Source organism: Gigantopelta aegis, unplaced genomic scaffold (genome assembly GCF_016097555.1).
Source record: "Gigantopelta aegis isolate Gae_Host unplaced genomic scaffold, Gae_host_genome ctg8679_pilon_pilon, whole genome shotgun sequence".
In the NCBI taxonomy this organism is placed as follows: Eukaryota; Metazoa; Mollusca; class Gastropoda; order Neomphalida; family Peltospiridae; genus Gigantopelta; species Gigantopelta aegis.
In genome coordinates, this window is record NW_024536673.1 from 1 (window position 1) to 8,102 (window position 8,102).

The 8,102-nt window shown below is 46.0% G+C and overlaps 7 pseudogenes; 4 read left to right on the top strand and 3 right to left on the bottom strand.

Moving 5' to 3' along the window:
- The first annotated feature begins 731 nt into the window (after positions 1-731).
- On the top strand, positions 732-1,047 carry LOC121367073 (annotated as a pseudogene).
- Positions 1,048-2,062: 1,015 nt separating this feature from the next.
- LOC121367067 lies at positions 2,063-2,683 on the bottom strand (annotated as a pseudogene).
- A 43-nt stretch (positions 2,684-2,726) lies between these two features.
- LOC121367071 lies at positions 2,727-3,093 on the top strand (annotated as a pseudogene).
- An 838-nt stretch (positions 3,094-3,931) lies between these two features.
- On the bottom strand, positions 3,932-4,475 carry LOC121367068 (annotated as a pseudogene).
- Positions 4,476-4,878: 403 nt separating this feature from the next.
- LOC121367072 lies at positions 4,879-5,477 on the top strand (annotated as a pseudogene).
- A 711-nt stretch (positions 5,478-6,188) lies between these two features.
- On the bottom strand, positions 6,189-6,598 carry LOC121367069 (annotated as a pseudogene).
- A 258-nt stretch (positions 6,599-6,856) lies between these two features.
- On the top strand, positions 6,857-7,228 carry LOC121367070 (annotated as a pseudogene).
- The last annotated feature ends 874 nt before the right edge of the window (positions 7,229-8,102 follow it).

Consider the following 8,102-nt stretch of genomic DNA (forward strand, 5'->3'; position numbering starts at 1 on the left):
GGAAGGCAGCTTCCTGAGGAGCTCGGTACTCTTCTGGTAACGACGGATCTCACGGAGAGCGACGGTTCCGGGCCTGTACCTGTGAGGTTTCTTCACACCTCCGGTGGCCGGGGCACTCTTACGAGCTGCCTTGGTGGCCAACTGCTTTCCCTTGGAGCCTTACCTCCGGTCGATTTACGTGCAGTCTGCTTAGTACGAGCCATTTTCAGATACTGAATGCCAACATTGGCCTTTTTTAACACGCCTTATATAAACTTCACGTCGCACTGCGCCGCCAATATGTTCTCATTGGATGCCGCCGAAGCAGTAACGCGATTTCATTGGACGACAATACCTTCGCACCGATTGGACAACTTTCAATCCCTCCACCGTTTTTCACTTCGACTGTAACGCCTAATCTTATCCTATTGAAATAATTAACAAAAACCATAAATTAGTACGACAAAACGATACTTCAATGGTCTTAAGATTAACGCTACTAATCAAATGAGAAGCAAACAATGACAAATTCGCAGGTAAATCATTCAGGTAAGCACTCATGCGACAAAACCATAGCATTTTTTCAGCAAAAACACCGACCGACAACACGCTGCTCCGTTCAGGTCCGTACCTCAGCTGTGGCCTCTCTTGATTGGATAACGACTAAGACCCGCCACATAAATACAGTAGTCTCTCTAGGTCTACTCCAGTTCGATTCTTGTATTTTCAGTTGAGACTAATCTGCAGGCATCATGTCCGGACGAGGAAAAGGCGGTAACGGACTAGGGAAGGGTGCGCGAAGCGTCCAACAGAAAAGTTTTGCGTGATAACATCCAGGGTATGACCAAACCCGCCATTCGCCGTCTGGCGCCGTCGTGGTGGAGTGAAACGTATCTCTGGATTGGTTTACGAGAAAACCCGCTGTGGTCCTCCAAGTTGTCCTTGAGAACGTCATCCGTGACGCTGTCACCTATACAGAGCATGCTAAGATGGATACCGTCACCGCCATGGACGTCGTCTACGCTCTGAAGCGCCAGGGGACGTACCCTGTCCGGATTCGGCGGTTAGACTACCTCGCAACACCAACAACAACAAATCCAACGGCCCTTTTCAGGGCCACCCAACCACACGAAAGTGGTCTCGTACCCACTTGCTCTTAATTAGGTTACATCTTATTTCAAAACACGTAGGTACTGCCCTGGTTCTTTTCATATACGTCTTTTTGTATGTGGTTATAAACCAGTTGTTTTAACAACTCCCGTCATTGCGCTATAAGCCTATCAAGGCAAGCACCCGCCCGTCCTCTTACCTACCGCTAGGATTAAACGCCGCTGTCCCTACTCATATCCGACGCAATATTATTCGCCTGTTTCTCAAGATACGGTCCGTATAATTCATGCCATCACAGCATGCCGAGACTGGTGGTCCACTCCACTCCACTCCACTCCACTCCACTGCACTCCACTCCAACCCACCCACCGCCACATAATGAAATAAATAAATACATTACATACATACATAAATACATACATACATACAGACATACCTACATACATACATACATACAATATACCTACCTACATACCTACATACGTACATACCTACATACCTTACATACATACATACATACATACATTTCCAGGTCCAACACCGGACCCATCCCGACTAAAACCATATAAACAAGACACCCAACTGGATATACACTAACCCTAACCCTAACCCTAACCTCCAAATTTACCCGCTAACCTAACACCGATTTCAGCGACAGCGCTAGCCCTAACTCCAAATTTACCGCTAACCCTAACACCAAATTTACCGCTAGGGTTCCTGACTGAACTCAAGAATTTACAGCCCACAGTTAGTCGGGTCGGGGATACAGCAATACACACATCCGCACTGATACGCGTCACTATTACCTAATATTATCGATTGTAGCACACTGTAGAGAGATTATCAATGAAAATTCTCTACGTGTTACTACATTACTAAATTAATATTCAATTTGGGTACGATACACTTTTCGTGTGGTTTTGGTGGCCCTGAAAAGGGCCGTTCTATTTGTTGTTGTTGGTTTGTCAGTAATTTACTTTCCTTGTGCCGCTTTGGCGGAGGACTTCTTGGGCATAAGCACGGCCTGGATGTTAGGCAACACACCGCCCTGTGCGATGGTGTCGCCCGACAACATCTTGTTCAGCTCCTGCGTGTCCATTACGGAGGGCGAGCTGGAAGATGACGGGGATGATTCCTCGTCTTCTTTTTGTCACGCGCGTCGTTTACCTGCCAACTCCAAAACCTCGGCAGCCCAGTACACTCGAGCACGCCGGCCAGGTACACGGTTGCACCCCCTCCTACACGCTCGGCGTAGTTTTGACCCTTTCTCCAACAGACGGTGGATACGTCCCCACGGGGAAACTGAAGACCAGCACGGCTCGATCGGGTCTTGCTCTTACCCCTATCTTTTCCGCCTTTACCTCGCTCCAAGACAGGATTGTATGTTGATTGTTCTAACGTGAAGCACAAGTCAACACTGATAGCAAAATTCGCGAACTGCCACTTTATATATAACGGGCGAAAAGGATTTAAAAGCCCACACACGAAGCGCCCAAACCACGTGCCTACTATCGCGTCCGACTTTCCACCCACGCTCGACTCTCGATCCAGGACTCGATGTCCACTCGACCGCTTAGAAAGAAAAAACAGACATCGCGACACTATTCTCGCTTAACGATATTCGCATCGACAAAACTATGGCACCTAAGATTAGCACAAAGGGAGCAAAGAAGTCCGGTAAGGCAAAGGTCGCCCGTTTCCGGGGACAAGAAACGAAAGAGGAGGAGGAAAGAATCGTACGGTATCTACATCTACAATGTGTTGAAACATGTGCACCCCGACACCGGCGTGGGCAGCGAAGGCCATGTCCATCATGAACAGCTTCGTCAACGACATCTTCGAGAGAATTTGCCGGCGAAGCTTCCCGCCTCGCTCACTACACAACGGTCGACCATCACCTCTCTGATATCCAGACCGCCGTCCGTCTGCTTCTCCCCGGTGAGTTGGCCAAGCACGCAGTGTCCAGGAGTCCAAGGCCGTCCCCAGTACACCAGCAGCAAGTAGACTTTGAGTTTATCAACAAACATCCCCGGCCCTTTTCAGGGCCCCAAAAAAATCTCCGGAAGGTGACATGTATACAATTGCTGATATGTTTATTTGTTTATCAATAAAGTCACTACTGAACAAGGTATGTATAGTGTATTGATGATTGATTGATTCATTGTGATTGATTCATTAGAGCAGAGAGTGAGTCCAGTCCTACAGCCATCAGTCAGTTCGTGTCATCATCAAGTACCACCATACATTGAACCTCACAATCGATTGTCTTATTGGTTAATCAAAACCAATATATTGGGTAACTGTTACCTCTGCTTCACCTAAATATTTTATCACTAGTAATAGGTTCAAATGCATATGCATATGTATTTGTTGCACCAAAAGTTGTTCATGTATTTAATGCATATTCATTTATTGTTACTACGGATAAATGTTATTATATTGTATTGTATTGTATTGTATGTATTGTCTTGTATTTTAGTTGTATTGTAGTGTAGTGTAGGTAGTGTGTGTATTGTTCAGGTGGATCTGACCTATTCGGTGTTTAGACAGCATAAAGTATTCTTATTCTTTTCGTGTATACATGCATAATCACCAGAGCGCACTTATTTGGTCACATGAATGTTGATAATTTTAGACATTATATAAGTTTCTGAGTACATTGTCGCTGAAAATGTATGACTGGGACATTACACGTTTGTACGTTAATCGCTACTTCCATTCACAATACCACTGCATATTCTTAAAGTAAATACTATGCAATTGTATACATGTCACTTTCGTGAGATGTGGTGGCCCTGAAAGGGCCTTTGGTTTTGTTTTTTGGGGGGAAGTAAATACCAGTTTAGGCACGCTCTCCTCGGATACGACGAGCCAGCTGGATGTCCTTTGGCATGATGGTGACACGCTTGGCGTGGTATGGCACACAGGTTGGTGTCCTTCGAAAAGTCCAACCAGGTAAGCCTCGCTAGCCTCCTGCAGTGCCATAACGGCGGACGACTGGAACACGGAGGTCGGTTCTTGAAGTCCTGGGCGATCTCGTCGCCCAACCCGCTGGAAGGGCAGCTTCCTGATGAGGAGCTCGGTACTCTTCTGGTAACGACGGATCTCTCCGGAGAGCGGACGGTTCCCGGGCCTGTACTGTGGAGGGGGGGTTTTTCTTCACACCTCCGGTGGCCGGGGCACTCTTACGAGCTGCCTTGGTGGCCACTGCTTCCTTGGAGCCTTACACTCCGGTAGATTTACGTGCAGTCTGCTTTAGTACGAGCCATTTTCAGATACTGAATGCCAACAGTGACTTTTTTAACACGCTTATATATAACTTCAAGTCGCACTGCCCGCCAATATGTTCGCATTGGATGCCGCCTAAGCAGTAACGCGATTGTCATTGGACGACAATACCTTCGCACCGATTGGACAACTTTCAATCCCTCCACCGTTTTCACTTCGACTGTAACGACTAAATCCTATTGAAATATTAACAAAAACCATAAATTATTACTACAAACGATACTTAAATTGTCTTAAGATTACCGCTACTAATCAAATGAGAAGCAAACAATGACAAAATTCGCAGGTAAATCATTCCGGTAAGCACTCATGCGACAAAACCATAGCATATTTTCAGCAAAAACACCGACCCAACACGCGCCTCCGTTCAGGTCCGTAACTCAGCTGTGGCTCTCTCTTGATGGATAACGACTAAGACCGCCACATAAATACAGTAGTCTCTCTAGGTCTACTCCATTCGATTCTTGTATTTTTCAGGTTGAGACTAATCTGCATGCAATCATGTCCGGACGAGGAAAAGGAGGTAAAGGACTAGGAAAGGGGGGCGCAAAGCGTCACAGAAAAGTATTTTGCGTGATAACATCCAGGGTATTACCAAACCCGCCATTCGCCGTCCTGGCCCGTCGTGGTGGAGTGAAACGTATCTCTGGATTGATTTACCGAAGAAACCCGAGGTGTCCTACAAAGTTTTTCCTTGAGAACGTCCATCGCGTGACGCCTGTCACCCTATACAGAGCATGCTAAGAGGAAGACCGTCACCGCCATGGACGTCGTCTACGCTCTGAAGCGCCAGGGAACGTACCCTGTACGGATTCGGCGGTTAGACTACCTCGCAACACCAACAACAACAAATCCAACGGCCCTTTTCAGGGCCACCCAAACCACACGAAAGTGTCTCGTACCCAATTGCTATTAATTAGGTTACAGTCTTATGTCAAAACACGTAGGTACTGCTGGTTCGTTTATAATCTCTTTTGTATGTGTTTATAAACCAGTTGTTTTTAACAACTACCGTCATTGCGCTATAAGCCTATCAAGGCAAGCACCCGCCCGTCCCTCTTTACATATCGCTAGGATGAACGCCGCCTGTCCCTACTCATTCCGACGCAATATTATTCGACATGTTCAAGATACGTCCGTATTAATTCATGCCATCACAGCACGCCGAGACTGGTGTCCACCACCACTCCACTCCACTCCAACTCCACTCCACTCCACTCCACTCCACACACCGCCAAAAAATAAATAAATAATACATAAATACATACATACATACATACATACATACATAATACATACATACATACATACATACTACATACATACATACATACTATACATACATACATACATACATACATAACATACATACATACATACATTCCAGGTCCAACCACCGGACCCATCCCGACTAAAACCATATAAACAAGACACCCAACTGGATATACACTAACCCTAACCCTAACCCTAACTCCAAATTACCGCTAACCCTAACACCGATTTCAGCGACAGCGCTAGCCCTAACTCCAAATTTACCGCTTAACCTACCACCCAATTTACCGACTAGGGTTCCTGCCTTGACTCAGAAGTTACAGCCAACAGTTAGTCCGGGTCGGTGATACACATACACACATCCGCACTGATACTCGTCTATTACCTAATAGTCTCGAGGGTAAGCACACTGGAGAGATTATGCTCATGAAAATCTCTACGTGTTAATACATGACTAAATTATAGCATTGGGTACAGAGACACTTTCGTGTGTCTTTGGGTGGCCCTGAACAGGGCCGTTGGATGTTGTTGGTGTTTTGTCAGTAATAATTTAACTTTCCGTGTGCCGCTTTGACGGAGGAATTCTTGGGCAGAAGCACGGCCTGGATGTTTAGGCCAACACACCGCCCTGTGCGATGGTCACTCCCGACAACAGCTTGTTCAGCTCCTCGTCATTACGGATGGCGAGCTGGAGATGACGTGCGATGAGTCTCGTCCTTCTTGATTGTCACGAGCGGGCGTTACCTGCCAACTCCAAAACCTCGGCAGCCAAGTACGTCGAGAACGGCGGGGCCAGGTACACGGGGGCACACCCTCCACCACGACTCGGCGTAAGTTACCCTTTCTCAACAGACGGTGGATACGTCGCACGGGAAACTGAAGACTCATCACTGCTCGATCGGGTCCTGCTCTTCACCCTAGCTTTTCCGCCTTTACCTCGTCCAGACATGATTGTATGTTGCTTCTGTTCTAACGTGAAGCACAAGTGCACACTGATAGCAACATTCGCGAACTGCCACTTTATATATAACGGCGAAAAGGAATTCAACGAACCACCACCGAAGCGCCAAAACCGTGCACTACGACGCGTCCGCCTTTCACTCACGCTCGAATCTCGATCCAGGACTCGATCCACTCGACCGCTTATAAAAGAAAAAACAGACATCGCGCCACTATTCTCGCTTACGATATTCGCATCGACAAAACTATGGCACCTAAGATTAGCACAAAGGGAGCAAAGAAGGCCGGTAAGGCAAAGGCCGCCCGTTCCGGGGACAAGAAACGAAAGCGGGAGGAGGAAAAGAATCCGTACGGTATCTAACATCTACAAGGTGTTGAACATGGTGCACCCCGACACCGGCGTGAGCAGCAAGGCCATGTCCATCATGAACAGCTTCGTCAACGACATCTTCGAGAGAATTGCGCCGAAGCTTCCCGCCGTCGCTCACTACAACAACGGTCGACCATCACCTCTCGGAGATCCAGACCGCCGTCCGTCTGCTTCTCCCCGGTGAGTTGGGCCAAGCACGCCGTGTCAGAGTGCACCAAGGCCGTCACCAAGTACACCAGCAGCAAGTAGGACTTTGAGTTTACTCAACAAACATCCAACGGCCCTTTTCAGTGCCACCCAAATCTCACTGACGTGACATGTATACAATTGCTGATATATTATTTGTTTATCAACTAAAGTCCCAATACTGTACAAGGTATGTATAGTGCGTTGATTGATTGATTGATTGATTGATTGATGATTGATGAGACAGAGAGGAGTGAGTTCAGTCAGTCAGTCAGTCAGTCATTCATCAGTCAGTCAGTACTACCCCCAGTACGGGAACATCACAAAGTCGATTTTTCTTTGGTTAATCAAAACAAATAATATAATTGTAACTGTATAACATTTGCTTCACCTAAATATTATTATCCTATATAAGCTTCAAATTCATGCATAGTAATTTTGTTGCCCAGAAAGTTGTTCATGTATTTAATGCATATTCCTGTTTATTGTTACTACCGGATAATGTATATTATATGTATTGTAATTGTATTGTATTGATTGTAGTTGTATTGTAGTGTAGTTGTAGTTTAGTGTAGTGTAGTGTAGTGGTATTGTTATTTGGATCTGACCATATTCGGTGTTATCCATCTACATAATTATTCCTTTATTCTTTTCGTGTATCTTGCATAATCTCGCGCACTTATTTGGTCCATGAAGTTGATAATTTTATACATTATATAAGTGTCTGAGTCATTGTCGCTGAAATGTATGACTTGGGACATTTACACTTTTGTACTTAATCGCTACTTCCATGCACAATACACCTGCATAATTCTTAAAAAGGTAATACTATACAGCAATTGTATAATGTCACTTTCGGAGATGTGGGTGGCCCTAAAAGGGCCGTTGGTTTTGTTTTTGGGGGGGAAGTAAAACCATTTAGGCACGCTCTCCTCGG